This window comes from Cupressus sempervirens, chromosome 1 (assembly GCF_028749045.1).
Source record: "Cupressus sempervirens isolate cs-2001-9-10 chromosome 1, ASM2874904v1, whole genome shotgun sequence".
In the NCBI taxonomy this organism is placed as follows: domain Eukaryota; kingdom Viridiplantae; phylum Streptophyta; class Pinopsida; order Cupressales; family Cupressaceae; genus Cupressus; species Cupressus sempervirens.
In genome coordinates, this window is record NC_143118.1 from 872,516,400 (window position 1) to 872,537,503 (window position 21,104).

Consider the following 21,104-nt stretch of genomic DNA (forward strand, 5'->3'; position numbering starts at 1 on the left):
TTCCTAGAGAAGTGACTACGGGTTAAGCCATATTTTATGTTATTCTCAATCTCTATCGTTGTCATGAATGCCTGATGCAAAGTCTTAGGTTCTTTATTCCTAAATAGGTAACTCATTTTCTTATCAAATGCATTAAGATAAAACACTAAACACATTTGATCATCCGGCTTATAACTTTTAGGCATTTCATTTAAAATCTTTGCAAATCTGATATTAAATTTAGGAACTAACTCACCATTCCTGACTTGGATATTCAAAAGCATATCAAAATAATCAGAGATGTTTACTCTTTCCCTGAATTGTTTCATGAAGGCTAACAATAATTCATCCTAGGATGAAATTGAACATGCTAGCAAAAATGAAAACCAATCCCTAGCATCATCTTCTAAGGTTTGAACAAACAACTTCATCTGAACTTCTTCATCAGCAATTTCAAAATCACCAACCAAGTCATTGAATAACTTAACATGACAGTTAGCTGACCTTTCATGGTTCCCATGAAACTTAGGCAAATACTTTTTGAGGTTATAAGGCATAGTATTTGGGAAACCATGAATACCATTAAAATTTAATGGCATATATTGCTTGGTAGAAACAAAGCTAAAACTTTCACTAACAGGCTGCATACTAGATGAAATGAATCTTGACATTCTTCAAACTTAAGACTCATTCACCATTAAACACTAACAGTCTTTATAACTTGTAGTAGATCTGAAAATCTTCTACCAATTTCAACTTCAAACATACTTCAAAATACCACTTTGGCTAAATCTACCTCTCATAAAGTAGGTTGAATTGTACAAAATCCATTCTCCTATGTAATGCTATAAACCATTTGACGGAGAAACTTTATAAATCTTACTTTCATGTAAATGAAAACACATGAAAGTGGAGAATACCTTTTGATACAGATGCCTACAACTACTTCAATTCTGCAAATAACAGCAGATTTAGATCTCATCCGAATTTAGTAACACTTGCACTACATCTCATCTAATTCTTTCACCCATTGTCAAGAACTTGAAATGAATTGTTCAAATCTGCTTTCCCACTATTGTATCCTTCAAAATACCTTCACATTCATGAATCATAGGTGCAGAGATTTGACTTTGAGTCACCACTCACTTAGTGAGAAAAGATTTACCAATTTGCAAAACAAAACAAGTTGGTCTAGAATTTACAACTGGTATTCAAAAACTTTATGCAACAACATGGGAATTTGATACTCTTGACAACGTGAAAGAACCTTAACAAAAACTCTAAATTCTGATAGCAACATATCAAAATGCCAAATGACTTTGATACTACCAATTATTCAATTTAGTCAAACTTTTTCTGTCAATGAATAAGGAAACTAGGGAACATGAAACTTCACCAAGGAAATAAGAAACACCTCTTGCTATATATTTGTTGTATCCAATTTGTTTCATTCCAGAGATTTTGGTTCTTTCTATATACAACTCCCCAATAGAGTTGCCATCTTGTTGGCTCCTAATTTAATAGTGTTTAAACAACCAAGTATATAGGGTAAGATTGCATCTATGGGCAGCTATCTCCAATAATGGACACAATTCGCCAAGAACCCGGGCCAACTATAAGGCTACACTCCTTCTTCACTCCAGGCTCTACAAAACCTAGGCGAGTGAAACTCCTAGGATCAAATTATATGACCAATGCAATAAGCATAATCAGAATCCAGAATAATAGATGAAAACCCCTAAATCTTCTATACTTAACTAGTACTTCATAACCATGAAATAGCTAATGACCTCACTCATGAAACTGGTAAGCTAAGTGAGGGTTAAGCTTTGAATAACTTTCAACATGAAAAGGGGAAATGTTTGATTAATGATGTTGATTTAACACAACCTCAACTATGTAGTAGTATAACAAGTGATTCTACAACTGATCAGTGCCTAATCCATTAGGCAATTCCATGAATTCAAAACATACATTTGTAACATAAAGACATATTTTGTATACCCAAACATCAGATCTATCTAATCACCTTGTGATTCATACATCAGTGTTCATTCAGATCTCATTCTCACAAAATATTCTTCTCAAGTAACCAATAACCTTGTTAAACATATCAAGCATTTACTTGGCCCTTTGGTCCAACAGTAAAATACATCAAACATACAACCTGAAGGGGATGCAAATGGATCTTAGATCCTTGTTCCAAGACAAAATAAGACTTACAGATTGTTGAGATAGGAGACAAGAACCAAAATGAAACTAGTGAAATTATTGCTCATAAGTATTGATTTCCTTGAAACTATACATTCAGATGCACAAAATTAAAGCATAAAAACACCTAATATATCAGAACTTGCTATATTATCTGCACTACTACTATTCACATGAAACAATTATGCTAAAGAATGGTGTCTCAATATTTAGAATCCATCAAAACTAGAACTAGAATATGGTCTCTTAGCAGTGAGTGATTTTTTCTTCCCAGAAATTGGAACCTCTACCATGAGAAAGAATGAGATTGATATAGAGGAAAAAGGAATTCTTGGATCTACTCAACAACTGACAAGTGTCTACTTAGAATTACTTCCCAAGAAGATGAAAAAACCTCTTTCTACCCTCTCTCTTCAACTAAATAACAAGATCTCATCATTTGGCCTCTACAAGGCATAAAGAATCTCGGATATTTTGATTGGGAGAAATAATTGATTTCTAATGTTGAAATTGAATGCATGGTAAAAAGTGAAAATCAGTTATAAGACCTCAAAAGGCAAAATAAACTTTTCAAATTAGTTTTCTTCCATATCTAGGATTCAACAAGCCTTCAAATCCGCCCTCTAGCAAACTCTGATGATTAATGATCAAATTTTACTATGCTATTGCCAATGCCCCAGATTTTAAAAATTGACTTGTAGCTTGAACTAGTGAGAACTTGTGCAAAAACTGACCTCAAATTCAGAAAATTTGGATTCTCCTAGTTCTAGTGGTATATTGGAGTGCCAATTTTTGACAAAAATTGCCCAGGTTATGCTTGTTTGAAGTTCGGACCTCCATCTCATGGCTTCCATATTCATTTTGTAAAAATTTAAACTTTTCAAAGTTTAAACTATATTAAAAAATAGAAATTATTTAAAATGTCTGATGACTGCACGTTTGGAGGAAAATCTTTAAAAATTAATTTTTTTAAAACCCTAAAATTTTCCCTCTCAAATTTCATTCTAGGTCAAACATAGTTTGACCATCCCACCACATGTCATCACATGACTGGCTCAATCTTATACAACTGGGCACCACATGTCATGATCTTAGAAACCCTTGCTATGTCACTATGGTTCACTCATGATCATCTTCACTTGGCAAGATAGCGAGGACCGCTAGATGTGCCATGTGTCATGATCTACTCATTTAGTCTGCGATCTCGCCATCATGTTATTGGCCAATGACCTCAACCTTGGTGCCACTTGTCATGATTTGAGCAACCCTCACTACATCACTATGGTTATCTTGCAAGCATTTTCACTTGGTGACATAGCGACGATCATCCACGTGTCACCATCTCATGAGTCTAGATCCACATCATCACGCTCACTTTTTTATTCAAAATTTAGTTTCAACGACCTGCCATCTGTCCTCCTCATCCACGCCAACCACAATGGTCCCATGCATGAGCATACTTTGCCTTTGAAAAAGGGAATTTCTTCAAGACACAATGGTTGTGGTAAGCATTTGTATTTAAAGTATAGAAGACACTCCACCTAGTCGATGTGGGATCAAATGTCTTACGGCTTTCTCAATTTCTTACGTTCTTTCCTACGGGAAGTGTCTTCCTGCATGGAACTTTTACCCACCTTTCTCTCCTTTTTTGCCTCCTTCCTTAATACGTGCCTCATTACTTTCTTTTCATAGGTCTACTCTACTTATATAGGCAGCTTGCCCTATGACCCCTGTGACTACTTTCTTTCAAAGCTTTCCTAGGCATTGCCTCTGGTTTTTGTTGCATCCATACCTACTTGTCATGAGGAGTTGTTCTTCCTAGAAGAGTGTAGGTAGACCACCACCAACTGTCCTACATAGTCCCGTTACACTCGCATTGTGGGTTGTCTTCTTTTCAGCAGTTTCCTCCACCCCTGCGCCTGAAACTCCCTTATTGTTGGTTTCTTTTTACTCCTTCCAACAGCTTCTTTGTCCTCCTCCACTCATGTTGCACCCTTCTTTCATGGGCATGCTTTCAAACTAAAATGCCTCCTAATTTTCTTGACATGGGCTCCTCTAAATCTGTGTTTTGTTTGATGCCTCCGTTCACATTGGAACTATGACCTTTTGTATGGGATTTTCTTTTTAAAACATGCATATTCCTCTTTTATGTGTGAGTGGGCTGCCTATTTATGGCAGGTGGGTATGCTCCCCTCTTCAAATCGTGAGCATCTCCTTGCCCATTCGCAGGTCTCTTTCAAGCTATGACTTTACATTCTCTCTCAACACGTGTGCCTGCACAACAAAGGCTTCCTTCTCCATTGTAGCTGGTAGCTTGTTCATGGTGTTGACTCTTCCTTTGACAGTAGATTCTAAACATGTTGCCCTATAGTCTTAGCTGCCCCTACCTCTACTAACAATTTCTCCATTGCATGAGTGTTCTTCATTCTCCAAGTCGTGCCCTCTTGCACATGTTGCGGCCTTCTTTTTTATGATGCATACTCTAATCTTGGCCTGAAGCTCTCTCTTTAACAAGGCATCTCTGCCTTTATCAGCTTCTTCTTTGGCATCAATTACCTCTGCTCAACATGCACTATTAACATGTGCTTTCCTCTTTTTATGCAATGACCTCCTTTGTTTCTGCTACATTCACTCAACATTATTCTTTTCCCAATAATTTGTGCAATTTTTTGAGATGACTTATAGGTAGGAGCTATATTTTTTATTTTATAATTCAAATAAGAAGATGAAACCGTTGATAACAATCCTTTCATAGTTTTCTTAACTATATCAACTGCATGTCCAAGCTTTGCTCTCAAACTATGTATATTTCCGTCCTGACATAGAGAGAAGTAATTTTCTCAATCCAATAAATGTAATGGAGATCCTTGAATTTGTGATCTCATTCTAAGATGTGCCTCCATGGATCCATCTGGTCCAATTATCAAAAATCTAATGAATTTAGCTGGGCCCCAAAGTGGGTCCGGCTAAAAAAAAATTTCATTTCCAAACAACTAAACTGACAAATTGATCTATGCACTATCTGATACTCACTTGAGTTAAATTCGATCAATAACTAATTATTAAAACTCTTTTTTTTTTTACACCCTTTACTGCCAACTATCATTTTAATGCCAAGGGGTCCTTTGACTAGCCTTAAAAATTGACCCAAACCTCTGACCAGGCTCTGGAAACTGGCACATTGATTCTTTGTTCTGCATACTTCTACCTTGTCGAATCTCATCTCATGGCGGATTCAGGGTCAAAAGATATTCACTATCAAACTTGACCTCTTAGAACTACCTGCAAAAAACATGTCAGAAAATACTAAATTGCATTAGGATTTGGCTTCGAAAACTAGGCAAATGAACACTTGGGAAGATGAAAATTGGGGTGTTGGTTCACTGTCACGAGGACATTATGGATATGCAATTTGGGCTCACGGTGAATCACAGGGCACAAATGGCGAGCAGTTAAAGTGAGCTACTTGGATTTTGCAGACTGGAAATAGTGACAAGAAATCAATTTTTGCAAATGGAATTGACCTGGAAAAGTGTGCAAATGGATTCGTCAAGATTTAAAAACTGGCACACTTAAGTATTTTTAGAGGAGTACATAGCGGTACAATCCATTAATCTCACCAATCACAAATCTCAAGTTATAACATCTCAAATAGTGGCACCAACCAATTTGCAAATGCTGACACCAGTAAAAAGATAGAAATTGCATTTGGTATCGCATTTGAAAATTGATCAAACGGATTCGTCATAAGCTGAAACTTGAAATATAACAAGTCTCTAACATCTAAAATGTAATGCAAATAGAATTTTCTCATTTTGGTCAACTAGGTCAAATTTATAGCTCATCAAATTAGGCTTTCCAGAATTCTAAACATTTCATATCAGCATGACATTGATAACAAACCAACTTTGAGGGATTCAAAACCTAGTCAAATGGACTTGAAATGACTCAAAATCTGAAACATAGGTTATCAGGTATGGATATTAGATACTGCCAAAGTGGTGAGTCATGACACAATGCTAGGTGCAAGATATTTAGATGCAAACAGGGCCTCATGTCGTTGTTTGACACACAGGTGAAAAGGCATATATGACACTAGCTCAAAACAAGACTTTGCCAAATGACTCGGAATGTCAATTTAACTTCATGAAACACATAAACGCACTGAGTGGAAGGTGCTAGAAGTATTAAACACCTTTTATGCTTCAAAATTATAGTTGGGTTCATATGTACTAAAAGCATTTATAGGGCTTGTTTTCTCAATGGTACTCAAAATTCAGGAAGGTAATTTTGAGTCCAACATAAATAATGAATGAATTCCAAAAATCTTGAAAAGACTCCACTTTTCTTTCTTGGTCTCTTACTCCTACAAAGAGGACTCATTCCTTATTATGTCCTTAGGGAAATTAGGCTCATGCTTTATAGAACCAAGATTAGCCCTATGTCTAAAAACCAAATCACATATTCTGTCAGTATCACAAAAATGGGGATGATATACAACCATCTTATATTGGTCTAGTAATTTGTATAAAGGCAAGCACCCACCCTTTTTTATTACAAACTAGTGGACTACAATACAAGTTAGGAAAATTGAGCCTCTTTGTCTTTTTACCAAATAATTTTCCTCCAATGCTCCCAACTACCACAATACCTCAACTATCCCCACTTTTAGAGGGACCTGGTAGGGCAATACATGAGGAGTCCCTTTGAAACCATAATCTCTAAACATAGTTGAAACAGAGTAGAGTATAATATCTCCTCAATTATGTGATACTTTCAAACAAGAGGGGTTACCCATGGGCTTGATGAAATTTATTAATGCCTTAGGAACTCTGGGATTGTCACTTAGTAAAAGGCACCTTAGCCTTGAGGCAAAGTACCTATCAAACCTGACAAAACTAGCATTTTCTACATCCTAGATCATATTTGCACTCCACAACTGAACTGGCAGAGCTTCTCCCTGTTATTCTCTATTCAAATCTATTTCTTTCCCAAAATATGCCACATCTTTAAACAAGAACATGTGCATCAACAATGAATAGTGTCCAAAAAAAATGTCTACCTTGCCTTTAACAATTCCAACCAAGCCTATATGGAGTTCTTCTGCTAAATATGAGAAAAAATCAAAAATAATATCAACACCGAAAGAAGAAATTTGAGCTAGCATATACATAAAACTTATAGTCATGATATTTAGCTTATCCTCACTAAAAACCTTACACGGAGTCCTCTATATCTCCACAACCTAGGAAATGAAATATTCCTTTTTAAAAGGTTCCCTAGTGGATGTTGTGATCACTGGTAAATTCCCAATTATGCCTATGTGTACCCTCAATCCACCCTATATGATCTTATCCCTTTTAGATATATATTCTTTTTCTAATTCTTGTAGGTTAATAGGGATATGATAGTCTAATAGTGGCTCAAGACCAAAAACTTCTTGGGGCTTATGGTGATGAGACATTCACCATCCAACCTTCTCACTACTCTGATTGCTAGGTCATAACTTTTAGCAATGACCTCTGTTAGAGTAAATAATTAATTATTTATTCTATTGCTTAAGCTTACTTAGGTAAATGCATTTATTTAATATTTTGTATTTAATGCATGTAGTGGTTAGTTGATGACAACACGGGAGTTTGTTCCTTTCTAGTATGTTACACCTTTTGTGGATGAGTGTTGAGTTGTCATCCTTATCTTCTACCACCTTCCAGCTTATTCTACAAGCTTCCATGAGCTCTTTATAAGTAGTCTCTCTCATTGTATTTTCATCACATAATCATATCACATATTGTATATTGTAAATACATATTCTTCTTGTGTTTGCATATGTGGTCTCTCATGTCTGTTTAGAGTTTTTCCCTTGCTCCATGCTCTTTTCTTGGCTTCTCTTTGACAGGTTCTCGCATGTAGGTGATCTTGGGCATCTTCAGAGTTGGTTTTCCTCAACTCCAACATAGTATTAGAGCCTTCCTGCTGCTGCTTCGTTAAAGATTTTTGAAGTCGTGATTTGAAGTCACAAACCCTAGTTTGTTTATGCTCTTTTTCTTCAAATCAGAGGATCAAAAATTTTTTGGAGCACATTGGGCCCAAACGGACATCACCATTGGATCCAAAAGGCCATTTACAGTCAGAATTCATATAAAACTTTTCAATTTTGGACATAGGGCATTTTTGGAGATTTTTTGAAGCCTCTAGGTCGCTCTCATACAGATTGTATAGACGAAAAAGGCAAAAAAAATTTTTAAAAGGGGCAACCACTGTAGCAATGCCAAAGTGACACCCGGCAGCGACCCTGACACCACCATCCGCTTGCCCGGCTCTCCGCGACCGAGCTCCTCCCGTCCGCCGCTCCTTTCCAACACCTCCTCTCAACAGCGATTCAGATCTCCGACCATCAGCGCCAGCCACCTCCATTGGCACCGTCCTCCTCTGCCATCCACTTCACCTTTAATAGCTCTACAGCCTCCTATTTGTGTGGAGACAGCTCAGTGCCTGCTCAGCAGATTTTTCCGTGTCAGCACTGTCGTCCGCGTGAGACACGTGGCAAGGGTGCCACGTAGCACATTGCCACATGGACCCTACCACGTCAGCATTTTTCCATGTGGCTGCCACGTGGACTTTCCACATGGCATGCCACATGGCCTCCTTTTTTATGGTGATGGTCATTTAGCCGTCAATTTTAAGCTCCCGTATTGTTGACATCAGCATGATGTTATCCTTGCATCATCCACCTTGCATGCACCTCTCCTGATTCAGTTTTGGACCTACTTGTGGTTTTTTGGCCATAACTTTTGCATACAGAGGTATTTTTCCAATCCAAAAGAAGCACAGGAAAGCTGGTTCCGAGACAAAGATTTTGGTGTAGGTATTTTTAGGTTTTGATGCTTTTTTATTATCTATTTTTTTAGTTGAATTTTGAAGTCCTATTTTTGACTCTGGCATGCGTATCTTTTGCGTCCCATGCCTGTTTTTTGAAAACTTTATATTTTTGGAAAGCTGGTTTTATCACCTTTTTAAAAATGTGATCCTTTTTTTTAGTTTTTGACCCATGCTCTTTATATCATAGTTTTGGAATTTTTGCTATATGGTAGATATTTTGAGTGTTTTAGGCTCGATGATTGTTTTCCTAGCATGGATTCTCTTGTTTTCAGTTATACTTTCTTTTGTTGCAGCTTGTTTTTAATTTTCATCATTATAGCTATCATTTTGAAGCACTTTTATGTATCGCACTGAGATAAAGTGCCACTTTTGCATTTCGATGGTCATGAATGTTATTTTGAGTCAGTTGTACTTGCACTATTTGTTATAAAGCACCATGGGGGGGATGGTTGTTTGTTGTTTTAGGCCTTCTCCCTTTGTCAAGTGAGTGTCCCTTCCATGACATTAGCCCCATGCAGAGTCAGTTTGACCGTGTCTTTATAGGTGTCTATACCTCTTTCCCTCTCTCGTCATTCTTGGTTCATTTGCAGAAGACTTTGGCCCACCTTCTTAGTTTCTTATCATCACACCCCGTCTGCATTAAGGGGGGGTTATGTTGTTGTTCTAATGCATCCGTGGTTCGATGGTTCGTTACTATGAACTATGTATTTAGTGGTTGATCCTATATACAAGGCGATTGCAGTAGCTAGCTACCTATGCATTTCGGTGAGATGGATCATCTACCATATAGACATGCTCGGTTCGTGCCTTCTTCTTCCATGGAGGTTCTACAGATCAGCAGTTTGGTAGATTTTGTAGCTCTTCATGCTTCAGTGATGCTCTTTCATGATCACTCCTTGTTCCTATTTTAGGGAACATTTCCCTTGTTGGAGACTTCTTCAGTTCTTCACTAGGTTACCTCTTTTTGGGAGAGGGTTTTTCTCACGTGGTTTTCTCTCTTTCCCTATTTACAAAGGTTGCATTTTATTGCATTGTACTTGGGTACCTAAAATGGCCTCATTGTCGGGACCCATTCTGCATTCATCTTAGTTTTGTGAGCTTAAGACATTTCCCTAAGTTGCACTTAAGGGGGGGTGTTAGAGTAAATAATTAATTATTTATTAATTATTTATTCTATTGCTTAAGCTTACTTAGGTAAATGTATTTATTTAATATTTTGTATTTAATACATGTAGTGGTTAGTTGATGACAACACGGGAGTTTGTTCCCTTCTAGCATGTTCCACCTTTTGTGGATGAGTGTTGAGTTGTCATCCTTATCTTCTACCACCTTCTAGCTTGTTCTACAAGCTTCCATGAGCTCTTTATAAGCAGGCTCTCTCATTGTATTTTCATCACACAATCATATCACATATTGTATATTGTAAATACATATTCTTCTTGTGTTTTCATATGTGGTCTCTCATGTCCATTTAGGGTTTTTCCCTTGCTCCATTCTCTTTTCTTGGCTTCTCTTTGACAGGTTCTCGCATACAGGTGATCTTGGGCATCTTTGAAGTTGGCTTTCCTCAACTCCAACAACCTCTAATAGGTTATAATCCATAAAAACACTAGGGACCACTAATTTTCCCAAGTCAAAGTTCTAGATTTTACCATGAGGGGAAAATAGTTTCCTTTCTGAGAACCATTTTCTGAAAAGAACAAGGCTTGTTTGAGAAGTATTCACATCCCTAACCTAATTTCCCTTATCATACAATCCATCAATGATTTTGAGTCTAGGGTTTATAGTGGATAATTTCTTCACTTGTGCAGATTCATTTATGGACTCAGGTAACAATTCAAGGAGGTCATCATGTATGTTTCTAGACAAATAATAAACCTAACTTGAGAAAATCTTCTTTGGAGGCATGGTGATTAAAATTGCATAATACTAGAAAGCTTAGTATATAATGAACTAAGAAACTTACTTTCTCTACACTATTCTAAAACTATAAATCTATGACACACCATGATTACTAGAATTTCTTCATGTTTTAGTCACTAAGCACAAGTTCTCAATAACTCTGAGCTCTTTGGAAGCCTAAAGATTTATTCATGTATGAAGGAAAAAGCAAGATTTCTACAATAAACTATGTTCCTGGTTTGCACAAGGAGCTTTCAATTTTCATAAATGAGCTATAAGGAGAACAAAGTGGCACCACCTTCTACTTTTTAAAAATATGCTGTTAATTTTCAAAAAAATTAACAATCCAAGAATAAAAACAAAAGATGACTCATCTTCTACTTCGCAAGATGGAAGTCAATCCAATAAAGTTTCTCTGCATAAGAATTTTTTTTATTGTTGGCAGCTTGGGCTAGACCCACTAGCACTTATGGACACGTATCGCCTTCTTGCTATCTCACCATGCATAAATAGTGAGCAATTTCTATATGCAACATAATAGCCACCATCAATTCATTTTAATCTGATGATGTGCATTTGATCACTGTTTTAACGTGACTGTGGTGGGTCCTTCCATCTCTTCCTTTGGTCACTATGTCACTAGCATTAAAAAACTTGCAATTCTTCATAACAACTTAGTGCCTACCATTGATACGAATTTGATCTAATGGTGTGGAAACCATTATTCTCTTATTTTAACTATGGTGGGCCCATGCATTCCTTCCCTTGGTCACCATGTCACATGGAATAAACATTGTGCAACTCTAGATGGCGACTTAGCGATAGTCATTGATGAAGCTTTGATCTGACAATCCCAAATCTTCGTCTACCCTTTTCTTGAGTGCTTTTCCATGTCATATGTGATTTGGAAATACTTTGACATACTGGAAATTCATATATGATATTTTAATCCCTTTCAGAATATGATAAAATTGAGTCCTATGTATTGACTTTTCTAGTAAGGCGCTATGTTGCTACAAGTGTAAATCCTTGTTTTCTGGTTGCGACATAGCGACTACTGCATTCTTTTAAAAATCTGGCACAAGAAAAACACACGTGTTTTGAATTATTTCTAATGTGTCACAATGATTATGTGCTAATTAAAAAACTTCTGGGACCCACCATTCAATATAATTGTTGCCACTTTTCATCTTTTTTGCCAAGGTGCTATGCCGCTACTGGTAGGATTGCTTCATTTTTTGGTCATGACATAGCGACCTCCTTAAGGCATTAAGAAACTTTGATGCCGAGAAATATCACATCTTTTCCATTATTATTGTAATCAATGCTTCTGACAAAGCATCATAAGAATGTGACCTCATTAAAGAATAGAAAAACTTTACAGCACCTATGCACTTGTTTACCTCACACTTTTATTTTCAGGTAAGGCGCTATGTCGCTATCGGTAGAATTCATTGATTTTTTGGTCGTGACATGGTGACCTTTTGGATTCTTTGCCAAAATTGGTGACAGAAAACAAATAGCCCCTTTTTCTAATACTGACATCATTTTGTCCGTTGAGAACTTTAAAATAATGAAAAATTGGCACTTTTTTTCTATTTCTATCACTGTCTTTATGTTTTGCGATGGTCGCCATGTCTCTTATGGTAAAAAACTTGCAACTTTTCTATGCAACATGACAACCATCATAGATCTAGAAGAAATTTGACAGTAGGAAAAATTTTCAGGAAGAGAAGACTAAAAGAAAAGAATTTTAAAATGATCTCTCAAAAGAATATTCCACTTTGAAAATTGATTCACCTACCAAGCCCCCCTTTTTTCAAAGATAACATATGACTTAACAACTTTTCTTGGGGCATAAAAATATTTAATAGTGTTTCACCTAGGTTTCTCTTTATAAAGCTTGTACAAACCAAACCCTAACCTACAGGATAAAAATTTATTCTGACTCTTTATTTTTTGTAAAAAATTAGATCACCAATGGCTCTATCTAAGGATGATAGACTACCTATGTCTATGCAAGAATCTAGAATCTTTGGTAGAGCAGACTACATACTTGACCAAGAATGACAACTTCTAAGAGAGTAACCACATCAGAAAAGCACTATACATAAGAGCTATACATAAAGACAAAAAGGATATACAAATGTATAAAAACCCTAAAACTATTGTTCATGGATAAAACAAGTATTTTAGCAAAGATACCTCTTCAAGAACTGCCCATGAACTAGCAGCTCAAGAATGTTACCTGATAGATCCTTTAGCAAATAAGAATCCTCTCCCCACAAAGCATCAATTAAATAAGGGCCTAGCCATATAGGATCAAATTTTCCATGTTTCCCCTTATCCTCAATCCTAGCATTCCACTTGAGGACTAGATCTTCAAGTTCAAATTTCTTACTCGCTATTCTTCTATCATAAAGTGTCTTAACCTCTAGTTGCAACTTCTAATTTTGGAAGATGCTTCTTTTTTGGTTTTATCTAGTCCTACTAATTCATCCATTCTTTCTTGCATATCATTAGTGATTTCATCATTATACACTTGAATATAATTATACAATCCCATTAAATTGTTTTGTGGCATTCTTGTCTAGATCCCATAGACAATATCGAAGGGTGTAACTCATATAGCCTTTTTCATAGTCACCCTATCAGCCCATATTGCTAACTATAATTTAGAATCCCAGGCTTTCTTATCATCATCCAGTGTCATCTTTATTACTTTTAACAAACTTTTATTTGTGGACTCAAATTGTCCATTCCCTTGTGGATGATATGGAGAAGATACTGATCTTGTAATCCCATACTTATCACAAAATTTGATGAATTCCTCGGATCTAAAACACATTGCATTATTTGTCACAATCCTTTGAGGACAACCAAACCTTGAAATGATATTATTAAGAAAAAAAAATGTTGACAACTTTGCTAGTTGCATTTCTTGCAGGAATTGCCTCTACCTATTTTGTGAAGTAATCAATAGAAACTAATATACATGAGTAACTAGTGCTAGATTTGGGAGAAATCTCACCTATAAAATCCATTCCCCATTGTTGGGATGGTGCTTGAACTTCCATTGGCTTTAATGGGGTGTTTCTCAAAAATTTCAACTTACCTACAAGCCTCTAATAGGCATCACACTTTCTAATCATCAACTAAGCATCTTTGAAGAGGAAAGGCCACTAGAATCCAAATCTCATTACTTTTTGTGCAGTGGTCTTGGCCATATAATGTCCTCCACAGACTCTAGAATGCATTTACTTCAATATTTCTTTTGATTTTTCTTGATCAACACATCTTAGTAGCACTCCTTCAAAGTTTCTCCACCATAAATCATTCTAGACAATAATATATCTAATGGCTTATAACTTGGTGCTTATTTTTTCATTCTTAGTCAAATGGGAAGGAGCTTCCATATGTTTCAGATAATAAATGACATTAGTGTACCATTCACAATGACTCATATTGCATACACCTAATCTTAAGTCATATGTTACTATATTGATTTGATTAGCATCTAAGTTTGATTGAGCCATAAGCTTAGCTAATCCTTGACCACTTACAATTTTGTGATCTAAATTTCAATATTAAATTCTTGGATCTTGTTGATCCATCTACATCTCTTTCCTGATACCTCTTGCTAAGAAAATATTTCCTTGATAGCTGCATTGGGTACAAATGCAATAACAATGGCACCTACCAAATGACACCTAAAAGCCTTAACAACCTTCACCAAAGCATATGATTACTTCTCATTTATCTCATATTTTAGTTTAGTAGATTGTAGTGATTTACTAAAGAAGGCAATAGGTTGCTCATATCCTTCCTCATTCTTCTGCAACAAAACTGCAGCTACAGTATGGAAAGATGCAAAAGAGAATATGTGAATTGGTTTTGTGTAATCTGGAGTCCTAAGCAATGGATCATTCTTTATGGAAATTTTAATATCTTGAAATGCCTATGAAGGTTCACAAATTCTAGTTCATGGTAGCTCCTTTCTTAAGCATTTTTGAAATAGGTCTACTAACTTCAGCAAAGTTTGTAACAAACCTCCTCAAAAAATTAACTTTCCCAAAGAAAGATTGTATTCCCTTCACATTTTTTTGGCTTAGGCACCTTATCAAAGGCTGCCACTCTCTTAGGATCTATCTTTACACCATATTTTGATAATATATGTCCCATTATTCTACCCTTTGTTACCCCAAATGTGCATTTATTTGGTTTTAAAGACACCCCATATTCTAAGGATTTGATAAAAATCTTCTCTAGGTGTCTACAATGGTCTTCAGCCTTCTTGAAATAAGCTATAAGGTCATCTTGGTATACTACCATAAACTTATTGATGTAATCATGGAAAGCTACATCCATAGTCCTCTAAAAATTTACACCAGCATTAATCAACCCAAAGGGCATTCTCACATACACATAAGTTCCCCATGGAGTTGTAAAGGTTGTCTTTAATTGTTCATTTTTTTCACAAGGACTTGATTGTGCCCTGAGAATCCATCCATCATAGACATCAACTCAAATCCAATTACTTGTTGCAACATGGCCTCCATGTTTGGCAACCCACAGTTATCCTTTAGAAAAGCAATGTTTAGGTTTCTAAAATCTACACATAGTCTGATGTCTCCATTCTTTTTTCTAACGAGCACCAGATTTGAGACCCAAGTAGAATGCCTAATAGGTTTAATTATCCCTCCATCCCTTATCTTCATCAACTCTTCTTGCATTTTGGGGGCTAGGGTGGGATTTACTGGTCTTTGCTTCTATTTGAAAGGTTTCAAAGTATCTTTTAATGGTATAACATGTTGAAATAAATCTTCCCTATAAGCCTTAAGGTCCTCATATGACCATGCAAAAACATGTCTATACTTCCTCAGCAAATCAATCAGTGGTTTTCTAATTTCAACAAGCAAATCTTGGCCAATATAAACTTTCTTGGGAGCCTCAACAGTACCAAGATTTACTTCTTCTAATTCTTAAGGCTTAAGGTCCCTAGTTCCAGTTTTACTCTATCTTGATTATCAAAAATATTCTCCAAAACAACTAACCCCTTAGGTACCTTGTTGGCTTTCAACTGCATAATCTCCTGGCCAAAAATAGTTTCCTTACCATCAACTATTTTAATTAAATCACTACAATCCATTTCTTGACCATGGTATTTGTCCTCACTTAGCATGAAGTTTAAAATATCCTTGTCATCTTCAAAAACTTTCCAATTTTCAATATTGTTAGGTATTAAAGGTCTATTTTGAACTTCCATTTGTGAGTTTCCAGCAAATGATATTTCCTTAGGTTTGATTGCTACATTTTCTAGTAAATCTACCATTTTATTTTGACTTATGTCTCTCCGTGAAATACCAAATGCATCAAAAAACCCTATCTAATCCTAGACTGCATTTCTATATTATTTCAACCTTTTATTTTTTGAAGCATAAGTTCCCTTTATCTATGAAATGACCAATTTAGAATCACCTATGACATGCAACTTCTTGATTCCATGATGGGTGGCAATTTTCAGTCCTAACAATAGGGCTTCATACTCTTCTATATTGTTGGTACAAGAAAATTTTAGAGTAAATGAATATGTAAAGGTATTCTTCTCAAGAGAAACAAAAACTACACAGTCCACAAAATTGGTGAATCCATATAGCATTCCACCTCATGTTGAATCACAGTAGGCAACTTTTCTACTTCTTGAATGATCAATTATGCCCTAAAAGCATTTACACCAGTGTCCTCCAAAAAGAAAGTTGACTCCTTATGAATGTCTTCTCCTAGAATTTTATTTACCCTTGGCTCTCTATCTACCCTAACTGCCTTATCACATATATGGAAAGATGCATAAGACAAGTCACATTATAGACTACCTCTCATAGCACCACTCCATTTCCTAGAAAGTAACATGCCATAATGTAGAGGAATGTCAACCACAAGGACTAACATGGTCAATTCTGCTTTAGGGTATGTAGCTAACTTGAATGGTAGTGCACTGATAGTACCTATAACAAGGACTCCTCTAGCATCCATACCTCTACATCTACCTTGTTTAGTATCTACCTTTACACCTAAAGTTTTGATGAATTTAAAAGGCATGATAGTGTTATATTCTTATGAATCTATCATGTAGTTATTTAGGGTTTTTTCTTTTATAATCAAACTGAGAAAAAATGGGTCAATATCTTCTATGTAGGCTACTAATGAATCAACCAAAAAAAAGTGTGGGATTTGAGATATAATACCATTATCTTCTACCATTGTTGGGGATTACTAAGTGGTGTTTGGTTCAACCACACTGCCATTATTTCCTATCCCACCCAACCATGACAAGGCCTTGCTCTTGTGCTCATCAATTCTAAATAATTTAGACAAAGGTACTTTGATAGTAATTTGTGACAACATGGATATCATATCAATAGGCTCAGATACAGTAGGCTTTACAAGCATACCTAAAGTTGAAGTCCTTTGAGTAGCTAGCACTACAACCTACTTGGCTAAATCAGATCCTAAATTCTTTTCTTGCACCACTGATTTAGGGATATCACTTGTTTGACATTGAAGTTTCTTTTCAGGCTCCCACTTCTTGACTTTACTATCTTTGGTCTTTGTTGTCTCGTTATGAGTCTTCTTGCTCTCATCCTTCACCTTGTGAGTAATATCCTTGATGAATATATTAGAAGATTTTCTAGCATAGTTTCCAATTGTCCTATTCATTAGGTTATAGTTACTGTGCACTTGAGAAATCATTTCTATAGTGATTTTTTCAATTTCCTCCTTTTAAGGCATTCTCAAGTTTACATTATCAACATTTGAGGATACATTACACACCTTGTCTTTATCATAATTTTCATCATCTGAGAATACTTGTTGATGATGTAGCTAGTAAGCAATTCTTTGACTAGTAATATCATCCTCATGTTCCTCTAAATTAGAATCTACACAATCATCAAACATACCTACCATATTATAACTCACATCATCATGGCTCTTTTCTTCTTCTTATTCATGTTGTGTACTTTGATCTAAAGAAAATGACTGAGCAACTGCACAATAATCTACAGAGTGGGGTGACTAACATATGATGCACCATGGTACCTCATCATTCATATTAATAGAACTTCTCTATAGAGGATCTAGTGTACCCTTATCTTTTACATTCTGGGTTTGGTTAGGAATTGGTTTACCATCCTTCCATTGAGTGGTGTAGGGGTAATTATGCATTCTTGGCTATCTATTGAAATGGTTATTATTTGACAAGGCCTTCTCACCAACAATGGGTTTTTTTGAGCTAAAAGTTGACGGGTTCATCTTTTTTAATAAATCCAGTACTTGACCTATTAAGGATTCTTCAAGTTTCTTACCTGCAGGAGTTTTATCAACTTCCCTTTTGTTGTTATTATTGGGATTGAATAGCTTTGGATCATCTCTCCTCCCAAGCTTACCAAATGCTTTTCTATTATTTTCAATATTTACTAAAATTCTAAAAGCATCCCTCAAAGTCTTAGGTTCCTTATCCCTCAACTGATTAGCTATCTTGCTATCAAAAGCATTAAAATATATTGTAAGACAAACATCCTCATTCAATCTCATAACCTAGAAAAACTTATTCATTCCCTTTTGAAACCTTACATTGAAATAAAGTATAGATTCATTAGGGTTTTTCTTAACATTATTGAAATCATTCAACATGAAACCAACGTCAGTATTGTCACCATATTTTTCTTTGAACAATCTCTCCATATCACTTCAAGAACTAATGCAATTATCTAGCAATCTCCTAAACCAATCCCTAGCATCTTTTATTAATGAATGCACAAATAGTTTCATCACCACATCTTCATCCTCAACTTCAAAGTCATTCAACATGTATATAAAAACTCTCAAGTGTTCCTCTCCAGTGACAACATTGTTTCTAGAGAACTTAACAATTTTATCTCTTAGATCAAAAGATATGGGATGAGGGAAACCAGGAATCCCTAGGAATGAAATTTGTCTAAATTTTTCCATATATATAGGCTTCTTCTAAAAACTAGTAGCATTTGATGTGCTTGCTATTTTGGCCAAATTTTGAGCAATATTGGCTTGAGATTGTTTTATTTGGATAGTAGGGATTGGGATACTTGTAGTGGATGAAGAGACAAGGGTAGACTAAGACATAGCTTGACTAGATATTACTAGTCCACAAGTAGGCATAGAAATTGTAGTTTGAATAGACAAGTTGGGCTAGGAAGCTAAAGCAGAGTTAGACTTAATGAGCTGAATCTTTCTCCTAGTTTATGTTGCTTGAGCTTCATTATCAACTTTCTCAAGTTCTTTTGCTAGATCCTCTTTCTCTTTTCTAGCCTTTTCAAGATCAAGGTCCAGTTTAGACATGGGAGGATTTACAAATTTTCTTAATGTAGCTTTGGGTTTATGTATTTGATATCCTATAGCTTTTCCCTTTCCTTTATCTGTGGGTTTCACAGTAGGTTCTCAGGATCTTCTTAGATAGGCTTGTATGCTTGGACTTGAGAAATGACAAGTTCTTGCCTTTGGCTCACGATTATTTCTTTTTTTAGAACCTTAGATCTTAAACTATCTACATCCCCAAACACATCAGCATGAAGAACTAAGGTCCTTTCTTCCAACTTCTTCTTGTTAGGATTAAACCACAAATAGAAATAACAATTAAATGAAAATATAACCAATAACAAAAAATAATAGATCACACAGAAAAGAACACAAGACCACCAAGACTTAATGTGGTTCACCCAATCCTTGGGCGACATCCATCAAACAGTAAGTCCAATATTATTACAATCCAATGATTATAACTTGATTACAATCCATAACCCCTTACAACTCAATACCACCACAAGAACCAATTTTGTATCACAACTATGAAAAAATCCTTAACCCTAAGATCTTTTATACAAGTATTTTTACTTCTTTAGGGTTATAATTAATAATTACATATCGGCCCAAAATCTTGATAAAATAGGGCTCAAAATTTTCAAAGAATCTATGAAGTATGTACAGTACTTTCCTAATTAGTCACCACAATCTAACAATATCCCACTTGGAGACTAATTAGGCTCCACACTAAACAACAATTTCCCATTTGGAGACTAATCATGTAGCTATGTTGCTACTCTATGAGGCTCCCACTAGATCAAACCACCTTGGACTCTGCTACTCTTTTATTCATGTTCAGTCTAGAAGACCAACCGAAGCTAAAGAGGAGTTCAACTTCTCCCTTGTTACTACCTTTGTCAACATATCTATTGGATTTTCATTTGTATGTATCTTCTCCAGCTTTAATTGTCAATCCTCCAAAATTGACCAAATGAAATGGTACCACAACTATATGTGTTTTGTCTTTGAATGCAGAGCTAAATTCTTTGCAAGATGAATGGCACTTTGATTATCTCTAAACAAATAATTATCTTTCTAAGGGTCTCCCAATTCTTCCAAGAAGAACTAAAGCCATATCATCTCCTTGGCTACCTTTGTAGCAGCTACATATGTTGCCTTTATAGTGGATAAAGCATTAACCTTTTGTAACCTAGAAACCTAGCTCATGGCTACCCCACCAATAGTAAAGACATAACCTGTAGTACTCTACCTGCTATCAATATCCCCTACCAAATTTGAGTCAACATAGCTCTATAAATCAGTAGTAGAGCCCCAAAAGTGTAAACACTCATTATATGTTCCTCTCAAATATCCGAGAATCCATTTGATGGCATTCCAATGCTCAATTCTTGGATGACTCATATTTCTGCTAATGACACCCACTGCATGTGCAATATCTGGCCAACTACATACCATAGCATACATCAAGCTTCCTATAGCTGAAGCATAGGGTACCTTGGACATCTTATCCTCATCTTCCTATGTCTTAGGACACATCTCCTTAGTCAACTTCAAATGACCAGGTAAAGGTGTGTTGATAGCTTTAGCATTCTCCATAGAGAAACATTGCAACCCCTTTTCCATATAATTAACCTAAGATAGCTTCAATGTTTTGTTCTTCCTATCTCTACAAATCTTCATACCAAGGATTTTTTTTGCTACCTCAAATCCTTCATAGAAAATGCATGTGCTAATTAGCATTTTAGCCCCTTAATGTGATCCATCTTAAACCC